The sequence below is a fragment of the Macrotis lagotis genome, chromosome 1 (assembly GCF_037893015.1).
Source record: "Macrotis lagotis isolate mMagLag1 chromosome 1, bilby.v1.9.chrom.fasta, whole genome shotgun sequence".
Classification (NCBI taxonomy): Eukaryota; Metazoa; Chordata; class Mammalia; order Peramelemorphia; family Peramelidae; genus Macrotis; species Macrotis lagotis.
The window spans coordinates 667,963,111-667,977,237 of NC_133658.1; the positions used below are offsets into that span (position 1 = coordinate 667,963,111).

Consider the following 14,127-nt stretch of genomic DNA (forward strand, 5'->3'; position numbering starts at 1 on the left):
TACAGTTAAGAATAAGTAGAATTTCAAATGAATATGTGGAATTAGTTGAGAAAGCTAGGCAGAAGGTACATCAAAATCTCCCTCTCCCCTAAGGACACAATTATAATTCACTTTCTCCAATGAGGCCCTGGATTCATAGGTCCAGAAGGAAGAGTAGACAGAAATATTCTTCCCCAATGCTGTCATTTAAACAATTCTACCAATATTCCTTCATAGCCTTTCCCCATTCAAGATACTTTCTTATAAATAAATTTTGATTAAAAATTTTTTTCTTTGAATGTTTCCAAGTATCCCCCTTCTTTCTTCAGCAAGAGAAATCTACAATATAATATTTTTAAGGAAAAGATCAGCAAAACTGATCAGTACATTACAAAAGTCTTTAAAAATGTGCAAAGAACCACACTCATGGATGTCCCATTTCTGCAAAAGGGTGGAGGTACTGTTTTATATCTCTTCTTTAGAGTCAAACTTGCTTTTTTTCCAATCTTAAAACATTCATTTTCTTAAATTTTTATGGTGGCTATTCTATTTGTATTCTGTGTATATTTTTTCTTGCCTCAGTTTATGTCATTCTATACCAGTGCATATGCATATTTTCATATTTCTTTGTATTTATATTTGTCATATATTATAGCACAGTAACAATTTCACCGTATTCACCTACCACAATTTGTTTAGGCACTTTCTAAAAGATGGTTATCTACTTTGTTTCCAATACCTTACTATCATAAAAAGTAATACTATGAATATTTTCTTATTATTAATGATCGCTCTGGCACCTAAGTCTAGTAGCAGAATTTCTGGGTCAAAAAATAAAGACATTTTAGTCACTTTATTATATAATTCCAAACTGTATTCCAAAGTGGTTACACTAATTCACAACTCCATCAATATTTTACTAGTACGTATCTTTCCACAATTTCCAACCTCCCAATAAGGACTATTGCCATCCTTTTCCCCTCACAAACATTTTTCAGGGTATAAAGTAAACTTCAGGATTGTTTTGATTTGCATTTCTTTTGTTATGGGTGATTGAGAGCATTCTTTTATATGTGATTGATAAAAGTGTACAATTCTTCTTTTGATAATTGTGGACATATGTATCTAAATCATTGAGGAATTGTGTATATATGTGTGTGTGGGTATATGTGAAATTCAGTTTTTCTGATAAAGATATGCTATCCACACAAATACGTATGTGTAAATATGTGTGTGTATATGTGTGTATACATACATACATACATATATATGTATGTATGTATGTATGTATACACACATACATATGCTGTTTGGTAGATTTTGGCCATGTCCAACCAATCTGACCTCTGAGTTTTCTTGGCAAAGCTCCTGGAACAGTTTGCCATTTACTTCTCTGGCTTATTTTACAGAAAAGGAAACTGAGGCAAAAATGGGTAAGTGACTTGCCCAGGGCCACACAACTAGTAAGTATTTTTAGGTCAAATTAGAACTAAAAAAAATGAGACTTTCTGACTGTAGCAGTAGCACTCTATCAATTGTGCCACCTTGTTGTCCAAAGTCCACAAGTACTTTTTATTTGGGGGGGGTGGAGAGGGGTATAATTTGTTTTATTATCTGTACCTTTCTCAGTTTGTTTACCTTTTTCTGTATTTTTGTTGTCTTGGTTTTTGAAAAGCAACATTTTGTTTAGGTCTGATTTTACTTAAGTACTTAAAATGTCTCATTTTATTGAACAGTCATCTTCCCCCCCTCCTTAATATTTAGGCTCAGATTTGCAGGTTATGTTACATTGGATTGTATCTTTTTTTTAATTAGGGTTTTTTGCAAGGCAATGGGGTTAAGTAGCTAGGTAATTGTTAAGTGTCTGAGGCTGGATTTGAACTCAGGTCCTCCTGACTCCAGGGCCAGTGCTCTATCCATTATACCACCTAGTCACCCCGGATAGTATCTTTAACTTCAATTCCCTCCTGTGATTTCAAGTGAATATAAAATAATATTGTTATTTAAATTTCCTTGCCTTTTCAGGATCATTGTTTGTCATCGAAATTATTATATTGAAAAACTATGTGTTTTGGAGTTTACAGGATAGGATTTTTCTTTCCCCCCGGAGGTGATTTTTGAATTGTTTTGACTGGCACTTTCCTTTCCATGTTCAGAAGTTCTGGGCAATTTTCTTGTATTATTTATTGAAATCCTGTTTTCATTAACTTTAGTTTGACATGTTCTTTTGGGAGATCAAATAATCCTTAAGTTATTCCTTCTTATTCTGTCTTCATTATCAATATGTATTGCTTACACGTAGATCATGGATTTGCTTCAGTACTCTCAGATAGTCCTTCAATATGTATATTTCCCTCCCTGATCCACTGTTTTTCCTTTTGTTTCTTTTCTGAGATATGATATTATAGTGCCAAGTTTTTTCTACTCTAAGTAATATAGTCTGTTTCACAATTCTATTTCCCTTTTAAACAATTAAAGAACATCTTTCTGTTGTTCCATGCTCTCTTAAGAATCCACAGGACCTTCTTTTACATCAAGTGTTGTTTTAATTACCTCAGTCTTATAATATTTATCTATGTGTCTGTATTCATTTACATGATTCAGAGGCCTTTTATGAATAATACTTTCCTATTTCTTTATCTGTTTATCCTCAAAGTCTTTAAGTTTGCATTCTCTTGAAATCATTGATAATTTTTTCTTACATTCACTAATTGCTCATTTTCTAATTCTCCTTTTATTGACAGTATCCAGTTGAAATTAGATCTGAAAGCTGAGTCACTCTCTTCCCCTGCTGGGTAATTCACATTTCACCTTCTTTAGTCTCTACTTATCCCAAATGGTTGGCAATTCCTTTGCTTCAGACCTAGTGGATCCACACACACACACATGCTGCTATCATACCCCAATTCCCTCTATCTCTTTAGTAGTTCTGTAGCCGAGTATTATTATTGCAGTACATATAGCTATCATGTGGTAATCACATTCAAAGTAAATTTCAGCCTTTTGGTTTTCTGTAATATGGGATAGGGGAATTGGTACGGGTGAGGGGAGGAAGTACATAGTTAAATTCTCTTACAAATTTATGGGTCAGCTTGCTTAGCCTGACAAGTGTAACATTTGGTAGGGAAAGAGGTTGCTGAGTAAGCATGTCAGAGATTAGTATCTTTTTCTGTTGTTCATTGAGATTATAGCTGTGTTTAACTTCATTAGGGATTTTTTGATGATTTAGAGTCCAAAAAAGCCGATATTGCTTTGTTCTTTGCAAAATTCTTATTTTAGAGAAGCATGAGAGTCATTTAGGATCGGAGAAAATGATTAGTCCTCTACCTTGTTAGTTATACAACTTTCTAAATAGCCTTTCCAAAGCAATCAGTTATATAACACTAGAGAAAAATGTGAGATTGAGGTTGGTATTGGAAATTGGGGGATAGGGGCAGCTAGGTAGCACAGTGAGTAGAGCACCAGCCTTGGAGTCAGGAGAATCTGAGTTCACATCTGGTCTCAGACACTTATTAATTACCTAGCTGTGTGACCTTGGGCAAGTCACTTAACCCCACTGCCTTGCAAAAATTAAAAAAAAAAAATCACAGGAAACTGGGGGAGAGATTCAAATATGTTTGATATATCACTTTTTCTTTTTTGATTTTTGCAAGGCAATGGTTAAGTGACTTGCCCAAGGTCACACAACTATGTAATTAATAAGTGTCTGATGTTGAATTTGAATTCAGGTCCTCATGACCTGCTACTCTATCCACTGAGTCACCTAACTGCCCCTGATATATCACTTGATGTATACTAGCTAGATAATAACAGACACATTAACCCTACAATACTATATACTGTATATAATACAAATGAGATACTAATTGTATACAAATTGTAACCACACCTATGATAGATGATGAGATCACCAAGTGAGAAAGTATAAAAATAAAAGAGGAGACCAAGGGCTTAGCACTGATTTATATATCAATGAAAATAGCAGTACCTGGAATTTTACATCATTATTGTAAAGCTCAACAAAGCTTTATATTTTTAAATGTATAAAGTAAAACTTTAGGATTGTTTTGATTATTATTGTTATTACTGGTATTTCTCTTTATTTACTCCTGCCATAATGTATCATCTTAAATTCAAATGATAAAAAAGATCAAATAAAGATATTTTTCATGCAAGAACGTATTCATATTCTAAGTTATTGATATGTAGTTAGAATAGTATTAATTACCTAAGCCCTAGAATTCCTTTTAAAATTTGCAGAAGAGATAACTTTGAATCACTCCTCTGGATCATACTTTTGTGGGTTACCTTGAACAACCCAATACAACTGTAACCCTCAGCTCCCTTGTCTGTAAAATAAGTGGAGTTTGATCTAGATATTTCTAAGCTGAAACAATTCAATGATTCAATGTTATCATTTGATAAGTGAATAAGACTGTTGAAAAAATTCAAGGTTCTTTAATGTGCAAATCGGCAACCTTTCCTACAATGTGAATAAAATGATGGATGCACAAAATATTAACAAAGTGGAATATTTTATCTTGTTCTGGCATTTCTGTTTACATTTTTGCTTGGTTTTTATGAATGTTTTAAGATTACTTAAAAATCATAAAGTGTAGCATACTAGAGAAGACAAACCCTAAAAGCTATGAAAATAAGAGCAACATATCATGAATTACATCAGACAATACAGCAGTAGAAGTACACTGTCTCCTTAGCATCCTTGAGAATGAAAGGAACCTGATAAACAGGCAATAAATTATGTGATCTAATTCTATTCATTAAGTACTGATTTTTGCCATGACGATATTGTTAGGTACAATTTTATGGATGTAGGATACATTAAAAACTAACAGAGAAAAGATTTCTTCAATCTACTGAGTCACATGACTCCTGTAAAGATGTTTTCAAACCACTCACTATTCTTAACACATGCAGCAGGAAATGACACAATATTCAAAAATGCTCACAATCATACAGAGAAGAATTATGTTTAAAGGATTATAATACTGGCCTCTTGTCTTCTGATAACTCAGTATTAAGGGGAATGTATGAAAGACACTCAATAAAGGAATTGCATTGCTTAACTACCAAGCATATGGTTTTTACAAAAAGATCCACAATTTCCAAAATAAATAACGGAAGACCTATCAGTTTATGTTTTTAAAATAAGGAAGTCACTGTTATAATAAAGAAAATTACATTTCCTACGATGAGATAATTATCAATGGGAGCTTATATATTTGTGAAGCTTACTAATTAAAATTTGAACCTAGTGTATACTAATTAAAAGAAGTACATCCACTAAGGATGGGAACTAATGGATTCTGGAGAAGTTCAAATAACTTAAAAAGTAAACAATTTGAACTCTTCATTCATAGTCTACACTAAAGTTATCAAAAGTGGAACATGGAATAAGAATAGTTGTAACTTTTGCATGTTTCATTAGAAAGTATAGGATCAAGAATGTTTAATCTTTTAATTTCAAAGGAAAATATTAGGATGAGAAATGGGAATAATAAAATTAAACTTAATAACCAAAACTAAAACTATTCTATTTCTTTTGGTATAACCAGTTTGAAAAGGCATAAAACATGTAAGTACTATATACAATCAAACAAACTTGACAACTTAGAGAAACATGCACATATGTATGACTAATGAGAACTATTTAATTGCAAAAAAGTCAATTATATATGTATTATAAAGTAATCCTGTACTGAAAGAGGCAAAATTAAATCTTATTTATAAGAGAAACCTACCTAGAGTCGTGTTTCCCTGTACTGTTTTCAATCACATCCATTCTTGCTAATGCAAACCTCATGTGACAAATATACAGCCAAAACTCATTCCTTAACATTATATAAATGTGTTCACCTAACTGAATATTTCTCAACATTAAAACAAAAAAAGAATTTTAACTGAAGAAAAGTGAACATCTTTTATATTTTTTCTAAAACTAACCAGGCAAGATGAAGTTTAAAGAAGAGATGTTTTTTACCTAAATGAACTATATTTTTCATGTAAACTATTCAATAAAATAGGTGCAAATGAAGGTCAATTCTCAAAGATAATGAAGGTTCATTGATTTCAAAGCTAGATATACTTTTAACATTTTAAGAATATATATGCATATACATTAACCTAACGATTATACATGCATCTTCTAATTCAACAACTTAATAGAAAGGGAGAAAATTAACAGCTTACTTGCCAGAGAAAGGGAGAGAAACCCAAAGAAGGAAGGGTTGTTGTTGAGCCATAACGATTTTAAGCTGGGAAAAAATGCTATTATAAACTGAATTGAAAAATATATGCCTGTCTTCCTTCCTTAGGCTTTTGGTCCCATTTTTTGTGAATGTAATGAGTGTTGACTTAAAATGGAGACATACATTAATTTCCCCCAACCTTTGAAATACTCAACATAAACAGAGAAGTAATAAAAGTAGAGGATCTCTTTGGGATTCTAGGTATTCCAATCATATGGAAAGGACTTTGAAAACTTTTAGGCATTATAGAAATGGTAAGCATCATCATCATCATCATTATTATTATTACTATTATTATTATTATTATTACCATCACAAGAATTCATATTATAGTTACTCATAAAAACACAATGATTTTATTATTTTTTCAAGACAATAGGGTTAAGTGACTATTTCAAGGTCATATAGCTAATAAGTATCAAATGTCTGAGTCACATTTGAACTCAGATCTTCCTGACTCCAAGGCTGGGGCTCTATCCACTCCACCATCTATCTACCCCCTAGACAATGATTTTTTTTAGAGACAATCTTCATAATCCACCAGTTTATAACCTTTATTCTGTCTCCTGGTCCTTCTTAGTGAATAACATAGTCCTAATTAAAAAAAACACTAGTTGAAAGAGTTATATGTGAATTAAAAAGTTAATCACTCCACCTAATCTACTACACTGAATTTTAGTCAGAATACACAAGTTTAGAAGTATGTGGAACAATTCCAGTATACAAAACAATATGTTATAGCATTTAAAAATAGTATTCAAATCATAAATATCTACTGTATCATATGTACAATAAATAAATATGGTCTTATAATCAATGTATTCTCTGTCCATTTCAAGGTAAAGATAATGATCTTCTGTAGGAGTGAATACAATGATCAATAACACATTTTAAATTATGATGACAGTGATGGTGATAAAATCAATATATCATTCCATTTGCATGCTTTCTGCCTAAAATGTAAATTAATGAATCTATTTTGCATCACAGGAACCTTCTGGCTAAGAATATAGCTATTTCACTCAGGACTGGTTTCATACACACTGCAAGATTGCTTAAAACCACTAGGGATACAAAAAACTTAAAAACAGAAGGGCAAAAGATTTATCAGAGCAAACATAGGCAAGTTTTCCACATTATCTGTATATATTTCTAGATATCTGAATAGAAAGAAAAAAGTAGAAAGTCAGAGGAAAAGACAATTTATACTCCTTCCTCATTTTAACAGTAGAAAACTGATTTTGCCAAAACCATGGTAGTAATATGTTCTGGAGATAATCTCCTGCAATTCTTCCAGTGCAGGATTTGAAAGCATATTTCCAAGCCTCTAGAATCTGAGAACAGCTGTGGGAATTGCTTTACAGTCCTTTGCATTAAGAGTGCTGTGTTCTTTCCTTGGAAATGATACAAGAAATTTCAACTTGGTCTTTCCAGGTTTTCTTCAATAATTCTCACCACCCTGCTCTATTCTACACTGTACAGCACAAAAAAGAGGGAAAAAAGGAAAAAAGAAATAACATTTTCCAGGTACTATTTCCAGTTACATCCAAATGATAAGGATATATTGAGTTTTACTAGATTGATACTAGAGGAAGATAAGTACACATTACTGAAAGAAATAGAAATTTCTCTTTCATATGAATAATCAATTAATTGAGATTAAGATTTCCCTTTTTCTTTTTCCTCATTCAGATATCAGCCCCTTGCAGGTTATCCAGCTAGCATCTGAAGGACATTGCTGATAGAAGAAATTGTCCAATTAAGATTGTAGGAAATATGCTTTTCAATCTTGAGACTCCACCCAACAGAGATGCATAGTTCTGATTAAAGAGTAAAAAAGAATGTAAGCTAAGTAAATTGTGCCCATTGCCTTCCATTCAGGAAAGATTGGATAGGGGTAAATCTCTTTATCTAGATTCCCTGAGACTGCTGGCAATCTTGGTAGAGAGTAGGAAAAGTGACATAATCAAAGTCACATTCCTGTAGCCCCTTACAAGAATAATTTCTCATTATAATATTCATTTTCTCATTGTTAGCCAATCAGAAATAATTTCTTCCTGTAGCATCAAGATACCTCCAAGAGGAGTCTCTGAGTTATGAGAAAAAGCCAAAATATCATCCTTTTATTAATATTTTCCTTGCCATAATTAATAAAATGATTAATTACCCTAGAAGTATATCTCTCAAACTTTTCATTTGTCTCATTAACCAATTGCTATTTATTCTTTCATTTATTTTTAAGTAAAATAATACTCAGAAGATGGGGAGAGGATAGAGAATGATGAAAGAAAGATGTCCTTTCCCAAAGAAGATTAAAAATGAAAAGCAATGAAAAGGACACTTTCATATATATATATATATATATATATATATATATATATATATATATATATATATATACCTATATATACATATATATATATATGCAATTTAAAAGGAGTCCAGAGTTTTGCCTTCTTGTCTTCTAAGTTATATAGCTTATATTAGATGATAAAGAAAAAAAGAATTAAAATTTACTATTGGTCTATCACAACACTAGATATGTGGATGTCTATAAGACCAAAGGAATGAAATGTCACATTTTGCATTAGGAATAAATGACTAAATGGATGGATAAATTTATTAAAATGATTTATTAATCCCTTACTTTGTATTAAATACTGTGCTAAACTCTGGGGTTACAAATACAAAAGCAAGATAGTCCTTTTTTTAAAGAACTTAAATTTTAATAGAAGAAAACATAAAATAACATTACTTAAATCATACAACTAGATGATCTATGTTTAAAAATGAATAAAAATTAACTGACATCTATTAATTATGTAGATCTTTTCTAAAGAGAAATAAAATAGAATGTTCCAGCCAAAAAGCTGGTTCCTGATGTTCTAGGGGAAGGTGAAAAACCTCCATCACACTTTAGGCCAATTTTGTGGTTTTGGTGGAGAAAATTCCTTTCTGACCCCCCATAGGCAGTCAGCTTTTGCCTCAAGCATGAGGTTTGTAATCCACATACCCTTACCCCTCTTCTCCCCCATGCCCCCCTAAAACTTGCTTCTAAAATTTATTGGCAACCAGGGAATGTGTTTGGAGTCCTTATTTACCAGATGCTGTTTGACCATGAGTATTTTCCCATCTTTTGATCTTGCTAAATGGAAACTGTGACAAACCTTTTTCAGGAACATTTCTGCAATTGGGTTGAAATCAGATAGTCCCAAGAGCTGAATACCATATTCAGAACTTAAGTGAGGGGTGGGGGTGGGGGTGGGGGGATCTGCAAAGTTGTTCAACCATTGTGTAAACAGAATGAGGGAGGGGAAAAAAAACAAAATTTTTTTTGTTACAAAAAAGAGAAATATACAATGTCATAAAATAAAAGAACTAAAGGGACCTTAGAGTTCACCTTCACCAACCCTTTTATTTTCCAAACTAGAAACTCAAGTAAAAGATGTTATGTAACTTTTCTAAATTAAGCATCCAAGCAGGATTATATCCTAATATTTAGAATTGGAAAAATCTGTAAGATTACATAGTCCCAAATTTCCATTTTGCCATTGAGAGAATTGAGTCAGACAGCAGTTGGTTGAGCTTGCATTGATGTCAGACATTTAGTCTCTAAGTATGATACTATTTCACCATTTTGCCTTTAGAAGTGAAGCAGAATTTTCTTAAAGTGATTCTCTAATGTGACTGTGAGGTGCATTTTTGTTCAGGAAAAAAAAGAAAAAATTATTCCTTCATTCTCTGATGAACTTTTACTGGCCATCACTCCCCTAGATCTACTGTTTCTCCAATTAAAATTAAACTTGAAAACAAGGAATGTTTTTTCTTTCATATTTCTATTCTCATAGCATAAAAATACTTAGAGCTTAATAAATTTTCATTCATTCATCTAAAGTGTTTTGTTCAGTTTTGCATATCAATTTTTTTTTTAGTTTTTGCAAGGCAATGGGGTTAACTGGCTTGAAGGCCACACAGCTAGGTAATTATAAAGTGTCTGAGGCCGGATTTGAACCCAAGTACTCCTGACTCCAGGGCTGGTGCTCTATCCACTATGCCACCTAGCTGCCCCTGCATATCACTTTATAGGTAACACAAGAACAAACTAGATTGCATTGAGAGGAAGATAACCAAGGAATTTGAAGAAGACCTCATCAAGAATAACTTAAAGTAATCAGGATTGTTTGACCTAGAAAGTAAATCAGTACATCAGTCAACAACATTTACTACTGAGGAACATGACAGATATCTGCAAATTTCCCATATTTCTTGAAATATCTAAGATTGAAGAGGTTTCATTCTAGAGGGCCAAAAACAAAGCAGTAGCTAGAATTTAGGGGAAGCAAATTTTAGTTCACTATTAGGAAATTGCTTAACAATGATGGCTTCTCAGAGAAGGAATGGACTGCCTTAGGAGGAAGTCACTTATCCAGCTGCTAGGCAGCACAGTGTATATACAGTGATTCTTTCTGCATCATGGGGGCACTCCCGCCATCTAGAAAATGCACATAAAAATTTATGAACCTCCCTTCATACTTGGGAAGTCTTAATTTTTTTCTTTTTCTTTTTTTCTTTCAATGGGTGTTTATTTACCTTACTATAAAATATTAATTATATTTATGGCATTAAAAGATAAAATATGTTGATATTATACAAAATTATCCATATATTTTATGTATTTCTTAGTTTCCAAACTTTTTCTTTGTTGCCTGCTAACCTTTATGCATTTTCTGTGACTTCCACAAAACTTTCCCAAATTTCCCATTTAATTTCTTATGCTGATCCACCATATATTGAAAGTGCAATGGGGAAAATAAGGATATGGAAGTGATAACCTTAGGGTTGAGCCTGGAGTCCGGAAAACCTGAATTTAAATTCTGAATTATTAGATTTGTGATCCTGGACAAGTCACTCAACCTCTGTCTGCCTTAATTTCCTCAAATGTAAAATGGAGATATTAATAGCATCTAATTCTTAGGGGCTGTTATAAGGATCGAATGCAATAATATTTGTAAAGTGTTTAACATAAGAGTCTGACACATAGTAGATGCTTAAATAGCTTTTCCTTTCCCTTCATTCCCTCTGAAGTACTGTCAGCAAAGGTTGTTGTTGAGGATGTGAAAGGTGAAATGATTCTAATCAGATATTCCTCCTTACACTAGATGACCTCCAAATATGATGATGACAATAGTATAATAAAAGCATTGCTATGATATCAATAAAGAATTCATTCTGTCTTGTTTAGCAGTAGTGATGATCTGATGTTAATCTAACCCCTATTTTTCCATTGGGTCCACTTAAGATTAATGGCACATAATTATGAGGCTGCTTAACAGAGTTGGAACACAGCCTCTGGTTAAGGAATAGAGAAACAGTTACTGAGTTATGTGGAAAGTAAATTGAAAAGCTTGTTCTTGTTTTATTATGATATAAAGATTTTATTTTATAGAAAACCCCCCCCAGAAGAGAATATCTTTTTTTTGGGGGGGGGTGAGACAATCAAATGACATAACTAGAGAGTATCAAATATCTAAGGCTGGATTTGAACTTAGGTCCTTCTGACCCCATGGCAGGTACTCTAATTCACTGTTCCACCTTGGTGCTACTGAGATTATTCTTTTAAAGTAAATATATGTTTTATAGATTGAATGTAATTAATTTAATTTTTAGGATATCTGGGAAAACAGATGCTTGATCTAGGCAGGAGATGAAAAGTAGGGGCTGACTGAAATTTTAATTAGAGATGCTAGAATTACCTTATAAATTGAATAATGCATAATTCTCTTTTTTTTTATTCAACACTGTGATAGGTTACTAAGAAAGGTAGCAATTCAAATTGCTTTTGTGTCAGTAGTATCTGATAAATATGAGGGTAATGATAATTAGATTGGTAGAATTATTAACAAAATTAATTTCATTAAAAGAAACAAAAACAAGTATATGAAAAGTGTACATAGATATATATGCATAAACACATATATAATGAATACTATTAAAATCTGCATTCTTGCACAACTGAATGTTCAAATGTCTATTTGTACAAATAGGACAGAAAATTATAGACCACTAAAATAGAATGCAAAAATTTCTTGGTCAAAGACTATGAAAAGGCAATTTTCCAATGAAGAAATCAAAACAATTTATAGCCATATTTTTAAGAAGCCCTAAGCAGATAAAAATAAGACTGTGATATCATTTTACAACTTTCATTTTGACTAAAAATGACTGAAGGGGAAAGCGACAAATGTTGGAGAGGAATGATCCAACCATTTTGGAGAGCATTATGGAATCATCTCCAAAGAGTAATTACGCTATTATACTCTCTGACCAAGCAATACCACTACTTGTGTTATTTTTAAAGTTAATTAAATGAAAAGGAAAATAATCTATATGTTCTAAGATGTTCATAGCAGCTCTGTTTGCTGTGGAAAACAACTGGAAATTGCAGGGATGCTCAGCAACTGGAGAATAGCTGTACAAGCTACAGTATAATATTGTGATGGAATACCACTCTAGTATAAGAAATGATGAGCTCAATGATTTAAAAAAAAAAACATGGAAAGATTTGTTTAAAATACTGAGAAATTTAAAAATCAGAACCAAGAGAGGATAGGAAACAAAGACAGCAATTTTGTTTAAGAACAATTATGAGGAAATAAGTCATTTTGTCTATCATAAAAACCCAAATTAATTATAAAGGACATATGACAGAGACTCATATCTCACACCTTATATCAAAATAAGGTCAAAATGGGCAAAAGATTTAGACATAATGGGCAACACCATAGATAAATTAATAGACAAAGAAATACTTTTTTCTATTAGATCTATGGAAAGGGGATAAATTTATTACCAAACAAGAATTAGAGTATGTTATAAAATGCAAAATAAATGATTTTTACTATATTAAGTTAAAAAGGTTTTGCACTAATAAAATCAATGCCGCCAAAATTAGAAGGAAAGGAGAAAGCTGGGAAATAATCTTCACAACTAGGAGTTCTGATAAAGGTCTCATTTCTAAAAAATATAGAGAATTGCATCTATTTTATAGGTTACAAGTCATTCACCAATTGCTAAATGGTCAAAGGATATGAAAAGATAATTTTCAAATGAAGAAATTAAAACTATATATATAAATATATATGAATATATATATGAAAAATATTACTGATTAGAGAAATGCAAATTAAAACAACTATGAGGTATCATCTCACACCTATCAGATTGATGAAGATGAGAAAAAGGGAAAATGATCAATGTTGAAGTGTCTGTAGGAGGACTGGGACTTGGATGCATTGCTGGTAGAGTTGTGAACACATCCAACCATTCTGGAGAGTAATATGAAACTATGCCCAAATGAACAATAAAAATGTTCATTCCCTTTGACCCAGTAATTCCAATTCTAGGCCTATATCTAGAAGAAATTATAAAAAATAGGAGAAGTCCCATATGTTCCAAAATATCCATAGTATTAATTTGTGGACTAAAATAAAGATTCTCATAACATGGCAAAGAATTGGAAATCAAAGAGATGCCCATCAATTGTGGAATGGCTATACAAGTTATAGTACATGAATACTATGGAATATTATTGTTCTATAAGAAATCATAAATGGTCAGACTCTAGAGAAGTATGGAATGAATTGTAGGATTTGATACTGAGCAAAGGGAGCAGAACCAAGAGAACAATGTAAATATTAACAAGAGCATTGTGAGATGATCAACCTTAATGGAAACAGTTCTCAGCAGTTCAGAGAGCCAGGACAACTGTATTAGACTGACTATGGACAATACTATCTCTATCCATAAGAAGAAAAAAAAAAGAAAAGAAAAACCAACCCTTCAGAATCTGATGAACACTTTTTAAAAAGTATCTCTTATG

At 32.1% G+C, this 14,127-nt stretch overlaps 1 protein-coding gene across 12 annotated transcripts in view; it reads right to left on the reverse strand.

Moving 5' to 3' along the window:
* GULP1 (GULP PTB domain containing engulfment adaptor 1) overlaps positions 1-14,127 on the reverse strand; it is a 454,164-nt gene that overhangs the window by 153,095 nt on the left and 286,942 nt on the right. The gene's annotated exons all lie outside the window — the stretch shown is intronic.